Source organism: Elephas maximus, chromosome 27 (genome assembly GCF_024166365.1).
Source record: "Elephas maximus indicus isolate mEleMax1 chromosome 27, mEleMax1 primary haplotype, whole genome shotgun sequence".
NCBI classification, from domain to species: Eukaryota; Metazoa; Chordata; class Mammalia; order Proboscidea; family Elephantidae; genus Elephas; species Elephas maximus.
The window spans coordinates 38107914-38115988 of NC_064845.1; the positions used below are offsets into that span (position 1 = coordinate 38107914).

Consider the following 8075-nt stretch of genomic DNA (forward strand, 5'->3'; position numbering starts at 1 on the left):
TTCCTTGGCTTTTTCTGCATTTATCCTAATTTCATTTGTGATATCTTTAAGCATTCTGTAAATTAGTTTTTTATATTCTGTATCTGATAATTCCAGGATTGTATCTTCATTTGGGAAAGATTTTGATTCTTTTGTTTGGGGGATTGGAGAAGCTGTCATGGTCTGTTCCTTTATGTGGTTTGATATGGACTGCTGTCTCCGAGCGATCACTGGGAAACTAGATTTTCCAGGTAGTCGGCTAAAAGAAAATGCAGTCAGATCCCTATCTGAATTCTCCCTCTGGCTCTGGGTATTCGGATGTTAATGGGGCCGCCTGGGGAGGGTGGGGGAGGGATCAGAGAGCTAGGAGTGTAGCATCACAGAATATAGAGCTGAACACCGCATTCACGCTCTGCCCCCATTCGCCAAAATCCGGGCAGGACGGGTCCCCGGCTAGGACGCTGATTTCCTTGCTCAGAGACCAGTCACTTCCTCCCGGGGACTTCTCCCTCTGGTGCGCGGCACCGCTCGCGCGCACTGGGTGGGCGTTTCCCGCACGAACGGGTGGGCCCGCCCCCAGGGTCTATTCAGGCGATTATAATTGGGCCCCGTGGTCACGCCCCGCCCGTGCGCATGCCCAGATCCCAGCGGTATGACTTCCGGGTTAGGACGCTGCTTTCCCTGTTCCGGAACCAGTCACTTCCTCCTGGGGACTTCTCCTTCTGGTGCGCCACACCTCTCGCGCGAACTGGGTGGGCGTCACCTGCACGACCAGGTGGGCCCACCCCCTGGGTCAATTCCGGGGAATAAAAATGGACCCCGCACTCACGCCCCGCCTGCGCGAGCCCAAATCCCAGCAGGACGGCACCCCGTCTGGGACGTTGGTTTCCCCGCTCCGGGAGCAATCACTTCCTCCCGGGGACTTCTCCTTCCGGTGCGCCACACCTCTCGCCCGAACTGGGTGGGAGTCACTCGCACGACCAGGTGGGCCCGCCCCCTCGGTCAATTCAGGGTAATAAAAATGGACCCTGCGCTCATGCCCCGCCCGCGCGCACGCCCGGATCCCAGCGGAATGGCTCCCCATCTGGGATGCTGCCTTCCGCGCCTCGAGACCAGTCACCTCCGGGGATTTCTCCCTCCGGTGTGCCGCGCCACACGCATGGACTGGGTGTGCGTCCTCCTGCACAAAAGTGTGGGCCCCGCCCCGGGGTCACTTTAGGGATATATAGTTGATCCCCCCCCAGCTCGCGCCCCGTCTGCCTCTCGCCTAACTCCTGGTGGGACAGCACCCCAGCTGGGACGCTATTCTCCCCACTCCCAGATCAGTCACTGCCTCCCGGGTGCTTCTCCCTCCGGCTGCGCCTCTACGCCGCCCGCGCCAACCAGCTAGACTTCCTCCCGGGATGGGTTCGGGGGGGGAGGGGTGGGCCCCATTTCTGTGCCGTATGCCCCCCTGGGCTCTGCCCCAGATCGGGCTCCGAAGGTCACCTGCCTGGTACGCTGGCTCCTGGTTCTGAAAACGGTCGCTGTCTGCCCGTATTTGTTCGTTTTCTGACTCTAAGTCTGTGCTTGTTGTTCAGAGTTCGTAGATTGTTATGTATGTGATCGATTCCCTTATTTTTCCGAGTCTTTGTTGCAAGAGGGATCCGCGGTAGCGTCCACCTAGTCCGCCATCTTGGCCCCGCCTCCCAGATAGTCATTTTAAAAATAATTTAAAAACTCTCAGTTTGTGCCTGACTTAAGGATCCCCGGATTTTGGAGAATTATCCATTTGTGATGATTCATTAACTGCAAAGTGACTCAGAAGGGCCAATCAGTCCATCCCATTTCCTTATATTCAAACCTGGGCAGGCATGTTGTGTGCCCCATCTAGATGTGTCTTTTTGTGTGGAGAATCAGCTTACTCAAGGAAAAACTCTGATAAGTCACTCTATATTTGGGCATTGTCATGTTTACATGGTTGGAATATATGCTAGGCCCACGTACCTTAAAGATGCTAGGAGTTACCATGAGTATTCATTCATACAATGACACCTTGCTATGGAACAGTAACTTGAAATTAATATCCATAAAGAAGATGGAACTTGTTCTCTCAGATAATCCCATCATTTATTACCCAAGATGGGGAGATCCTTCTTATGTGCTGTTGTGCCCTGGCTTGGTATTATGCAACAGAACATCCCATTAGCAATTTATCTGCCACTATGGCTAAAATTGTCGATGATGTGGCCAATGGAATGGCCGCCCAACAAAAACTTTAGAATCCTTGGCAAAAGTAGTATTCGACCATGGAATAGTTCTAGATTTCCTCTTAGCCCAGCAAGGAGAGTTTTGCTCCATTGCTAACGCCTGTTGTTGCTCTTGGATTAACTGGAGATGTTGAAGAGGATATTGCTAAGATTCATCCAATGGCTGTTTGGGTACAGTCTATACCCCCTATAACTTTACCATACTTTTTTTTATATCTTCAGTTGGCTACTTAATAGTGCAGGTTCTTGGTCACGGTCTCTGTTGCAAACTGGGTTAATTATTTTAACAATAATCTTTATTATTGGAATTATAAAATGTGTTATGCGATGTGCATCTACAACAGGAACTGATAACCCTGCTTCATCTCATGCTCAGAGAATTATGTATATCAACACTGCATTCAAGATCATGCTCAAAGAATTATGCATATCAACACTGCATTCAGGAACCCAAAATTAGAGAAGCCTCATGACTTACATTAGCCATTTGAAAGTAAGTCAGGTTGTTCCTCCAATGTGGCCATACCCTATCCACTCCCCATACCGAAATCCCTGAAGACAGCTGCTCAGCCATAGCATGATGGACGTACTGGAGCTGCCCAGCAACCAAGATACCGATGGTCCCTGATTATGGGGGAAAAGGGGCTTAATGTGAAAAACTAGAAAGGCATGAATTATGAAGGTTGAGCCACCACCTGGGAGTAGCATATTGCCAAACTCATGCAGAAGACATTATGCCCATAACTGTGAACAAAGGATGTTCTTCAGAACCCTTGATCAAAAGAACAGAATGATGTGGGATATAAAATCAAAAGAGGCATCTGATGTAAAGTAAAATGGGTGAACTAATGCTAAAGCTCTGTATAATCTTTCGCACAGATTCAAACCCTGTTGCTTAGGAACCAACCCTGTCATTAAGGAAACTCTATTCTTTGTGGTCAGGCTAAGAATGTGGATATTACATGTCCTTTTTTGGTGTCTGTAACCAAACCTTATTGAAAGTTTTTGTGTTAGATCACTCCAGAAAATCTTATGTTCTGAGCAAGGTAATGTTTAGCAATCTGTTCCCGACAGTATCTGTTACGCCATCATCATGTCATCATTTTGTGATGGTTATGAGACCTTCTCCACAAACACATACCTTGCAATTTTGTCCTTTAGCCAATTAGTGTATTCTTTAGCTATATTAATGTAACCACTAATGTTAAAAATCATGTTTTGCTTTCTCCCACCTTTGATTGATTTCAGTCACTGTAAACCAATCAGAATATTGTGTTTTGTAGTTCCTCCTATGCCATATAACTATGTGTGATTTGCACTCTCTCCCTTGGATCCATGAGCTTCGGACTCTGAGGTTTTCACAGTCTCTATTTGAATGACATATTGGCTTCAATAAATGTCTTTGATTTTACTCTAACAGAATTGGAGAATCTCTCTACAACAAGCATAATTTGGTGAAACTACTTGGAGAATCGGCAAATGCACCATCAGAAACTAATAGACAAAGAGACAAAAGGTTTAAATAAAATCAATAAGCTTAATATCAGCATTTACATAAAATCAGTAGTAGACAACTATCCACACCACTCCCTCAAAACAGTAAGTCCAGCCATTTTACAGGTGAATTTTACCAAACTTACAAAAACAAACATCTTTCTTTTATTTAACAAAGTAAATAGGAAGCTAAAAACACAGGACCCAGAGACCAGGTGTGTAGTACAAAGACCTGACGCAGGAGGTGCTGTTCAGACACCTTGCCTTTTAACCCAAAACAGTTGCTGTCAGGCTGATTCTGACTCATGGAGACCCCACATGTGTCAGAGTAGAACTATACTCCATAGGGTTTTAAATGTTTGATTTTTTTAGAATTAGACCCAAAAGCCTTTCTTCTGAGGCACCTCTGGGTAGACTTGAATGTCCAGCCTTTCAGTTAGCAGCCAAGCACGTTAACCGTTTGTCTCAACCTTCTGACATATTCAACTTTTTGATAAGTGCAGTCATTTAAGCAACAGGACCATTCAGAGCCACTTCATTTATTCAAAAAGTCTTCCACATGACTGCTTCAAGGGTATCTTGGCTGGTGATGGCTCTTCTGTGGTTCAAATCCATGCAAAATGCATATAATATACTTCTGTAAGAAAATATACAATAATTGTATGTGTAGTATGATATAAACCCTGGGAGGAAAAAAAGCAGACAAACATCTATGAAGAATAAGAAAGACTGGAAGGAAATATACCACAATGTTAGGTAAAGTTAAGTTTGAATGACAGAAGTGTGAGTCATTTCTTCTCTTTTGGATTTTTCTTTAGTGAGAAATAATTTAGTAGTTTCCAAATATATTGATGCTTCTTATTAAACTTAAAAACTTTTAATGGTTCTATTACTTCATTGAAACAAACAGAAAACACCTAGCAAAATAGCAAAAGAAAACCTAACCGTATCAATGAGAACATTAAAATTGAATGGACCAAACACGCAGTCCAAAGGCAGAGATTATGTGACCGGATAAAACAGCGAGATCCAACAATGGGTCTTGCTGCTTACAAGAGGAACACCTTATATTCAAAGACACAAGTAGGTTGAAAATAAAGAATAGAAAAAGATATAGTATGTAAACAGTAACCATAAGAGAGCTGGAATGGCTATATTAATATCACATTAAATAGACTTTAAAACAAATATTACTATGGACCTTTTTGATAGTCAATACATCTAGAATATATAACAATTATAAATGTCCTTCAACAACAGACCCCGAAAATGCAAGAAGCAGATACTGGAAGGATTAAAAGAGGAAATAGACAATTTATCAATAACAGTTAGGACTTTCAATACCCCACTCTCAGTCATTGATGGAATAACTACAGAAGACTTTAACACTACTCATCAACTTGACATAACTGATATTTATAAAATGCCCAAGGACTGCAGAACACATGCTCTTTTCAAGTATACATGGAACATTTTCCAGGGTAGGCCTTATATAGGAGCCAAAAACAAGTCTCAATAAAATTAAAAAGACTGAAATTATACAAAGTGTGTTCTCTGATTCTCTGACCACAATGGAATTAAATTAGAAATCCACAACAGAAAGAAATATGAGAAAACACCAAATACTTGAAAATTAACGCACTTCAAAATAATCCATGCATCAAAGAAGAAAACAGAAGAGACATTAAAAATAATTTGGACTTAATGAAAACAAAAACACAAGGTATCAAAACATATGAGATGTATCTCAAGCATTGCTTGTAAAGAAATGTATAACTTTAAATGCCTGTGATAGAAGAGAAGTCTCAAATAAAAAACCTAAGCTTTCACCTTAGGAAACTACAAAACAATGAGCAAGCTAAACACAAAGCAAGCAAGAGGGATGAAATAATACTGTGGCTGAAAGAAAAACCCAGAGAAAATCAAATAAACCAAGAGTTGGCTTTTTGAAAAGATCAACAAAATTGACAAACCTTTAACCTTTGGCTAGACTGACCAAGAAAACGAAAGAGAAGACACCGATTACCAAAATCAGGAACGAAAGAGGGGGCACCACTACCAACCCTACAGAAATGAGAAGAATTATAAGGGGTCTGCCCGCCCTCTGCCTCGGTCCGCTCGGTCCGCTCGGGCTCTTCTCACTGTGGTGGCTCTGCGGCTGGGGAGACCTGCCAGAGGCTGCTCTGTCTCAGCCGCCAACTCCTCCAGCGCAGGTGCAGGTGAAGCAGCGGCTGGTCACCCCCAGGGTAGAACCCCTTCATGCACGAGCTGCGCTTCAGCACTCTGCAGAAGGCCCAGGTCGCCATCATGACGCTGACCCTCTTCCCCATCCGACTCCTGTTTGCCGCCTTCATGATGCTGTTCGCCTGGTCCTTCGCTTTTGTACCTTCACTGGGATTTGCTGAGAGAGAACCAGAAGAGCCGCTGGCTTGTGGCAGAAGGTCGTGGACTTCCCGCTCAAGGCAGTCATGCAGACCACGTGATATGCCGGCGGCTTCCACCCGGTGGCCCAGAAGGGGTGACAGGCCCTACCGACTGAGGCGGCCATCCTGGCCCTTGGCACCACACCCCTCGTACTTCCACGCCGTTCCCGTGACCATGTCGTCCATCGTGATGAAGGCAGAGAGCAGGGGTATCCCCATATGGGGAACTCTGATCAAGTACATCCGGCCAGTGTGTTCGGATCAGACCAGGACTTGTACAGGAAAACAGTGGAAGAGATAAAGAGAGGGGCTTAGTCCAATGGGAAGTTATGACAATGATTTTTCCAGAAGGTACTTGTACCAATGGGACCTGTCAAACTATCTTCAAGACTGGTGTGTTTATCCTTGGTGTTCCTGTCCAGCCTGTGGTTTTAGGATACCCAAATAAGCTGGACACGATCATGTGGACGTGGCAAGGACCTGGAGTGTTGGAAATGCTGTGGCTCGCCCTGTGTCAGTTTCACAGTTAGGTGGAAATTGAGTTTCTCCCAGTTTACCACCCTTCCAAGGCGAAGAGGAGCCCGGTGCTATACGCCAGCAGCATGAGGCGCGTCATGGCAGAGACCCTGGGCGTCTCCATCATGGATTTCACGTTTGAGGATCATTAGGTGGCCCCAGCGGAAGGACAGTTCGTCTCCCCTCCGACACCTTGCCTTCTAGAATTCGCCAGGCTTGTGAGAGGCCTGGGGCTAAAGCTAGAAAAACTTGAAAAAGATCAGAAAGCACAAAGGTGAAGAAGGGCGAGAAGACTGACTTGTGGAGTTCACGGAGTACTTGGAGGTACCCCTTTCCGACACGCTGGACTGCATGTTCTCACTGTTTCACGAGAGCGGAGGTGGCAAGATGGACCTGCGGGAATATGTGATCGCCTTGTCCGTGGTCTGCAGAGCGTCTGAGACTCTGGACACCATCCAGCTGCCATTCAGGATGTACACATGGCAGAAGGACGGCTGCATAAATGAAGACCTGTCCTGCATTCTGAAGACGGCCTTGGGCGTGGCAGAGCTGCTTCTGATAGACCTCTTCAGCGGTGTGCATGAAGATGAGAAGAATCTCTTTTGCTGACAGGTTTGCACACATGTACCCAGACTTCACAGAAGAATATCTGTATCCTGACCAGGCACGGTTTGAAACCTGCACTTAGACTCTTGTCAGCGCCAACCCCGAACAGCCTCTGTACAGACGTCAGCCTGGAAAGCAGTGACCCCGGCAGGAAGCATCTCCATAGGAAACTGGACTAGGACAGAAGGTTCTGGAGTGAGGAACCTCCCCGGCTCTGTCACCATGCCCTACCAGGGGCTGTAGCTCCCTATTTGCGCATGAGGATATCTGGTGTTCTCTCTCCCCACAGGGCCTACACACATTGTCTCCAGACTCAGGTTTTAGAAGAGGTAGGGTGCGTAAGGGGCTGTGGTGACAGGATGGTTAAGCACTGGGCCTCTAGCCAAAAGGTCAGTCCTTGGAACCCACTAGCAACTCTGTGGGAGAAAGATGTGAGTCTGCTTACGTAAAGATTTACAGCCTTGGAAATCCTATGGGGCAGTTCTACCCTGTCCTGCTCTTTTTTGATTGTTGTTTGCTTGATATATTTTTTTCCATCCTTTGAGTTTTAGTTTGTTTGTGTCTCTAAGTCTAAGGTGTGTCTCTTGTAGGTAGCATATAGACAAATCTTGTTTTTTAATCCGTTCTGCCACTCTCTGTCTCTTCATTGGTGCATTTAGTCCATTTATATTCAGTGTTATTGTGGATAGGTATGAATTTAGTGCTATCATTTTGATGTCTTTTTTGGTCTGTTGTTGACAGTTTCTTTTTCCCACTTAATTTTATGTGCTGAGTAGATTATCTTTATATATTGTCCTTTCCTCATATT

The 8075-nt window shown here is 45.5% G+C and overlaps 1 pseudogene; it reads left to right on the top strand.

The window, feature by feature from the left end:
• The first annotated feature begins 6029 nt into the window (after nucleotides 1-6029).
• LOC126068457 (lysophosphatidylcholine acyltransferase 1-like) lies at nucleotides 6030-7446 on the top strand (annotated as a pseudogene).
• The last annotated feature ends 629 nt before the right edge of the window (nucleotides 7447-8075 follow it).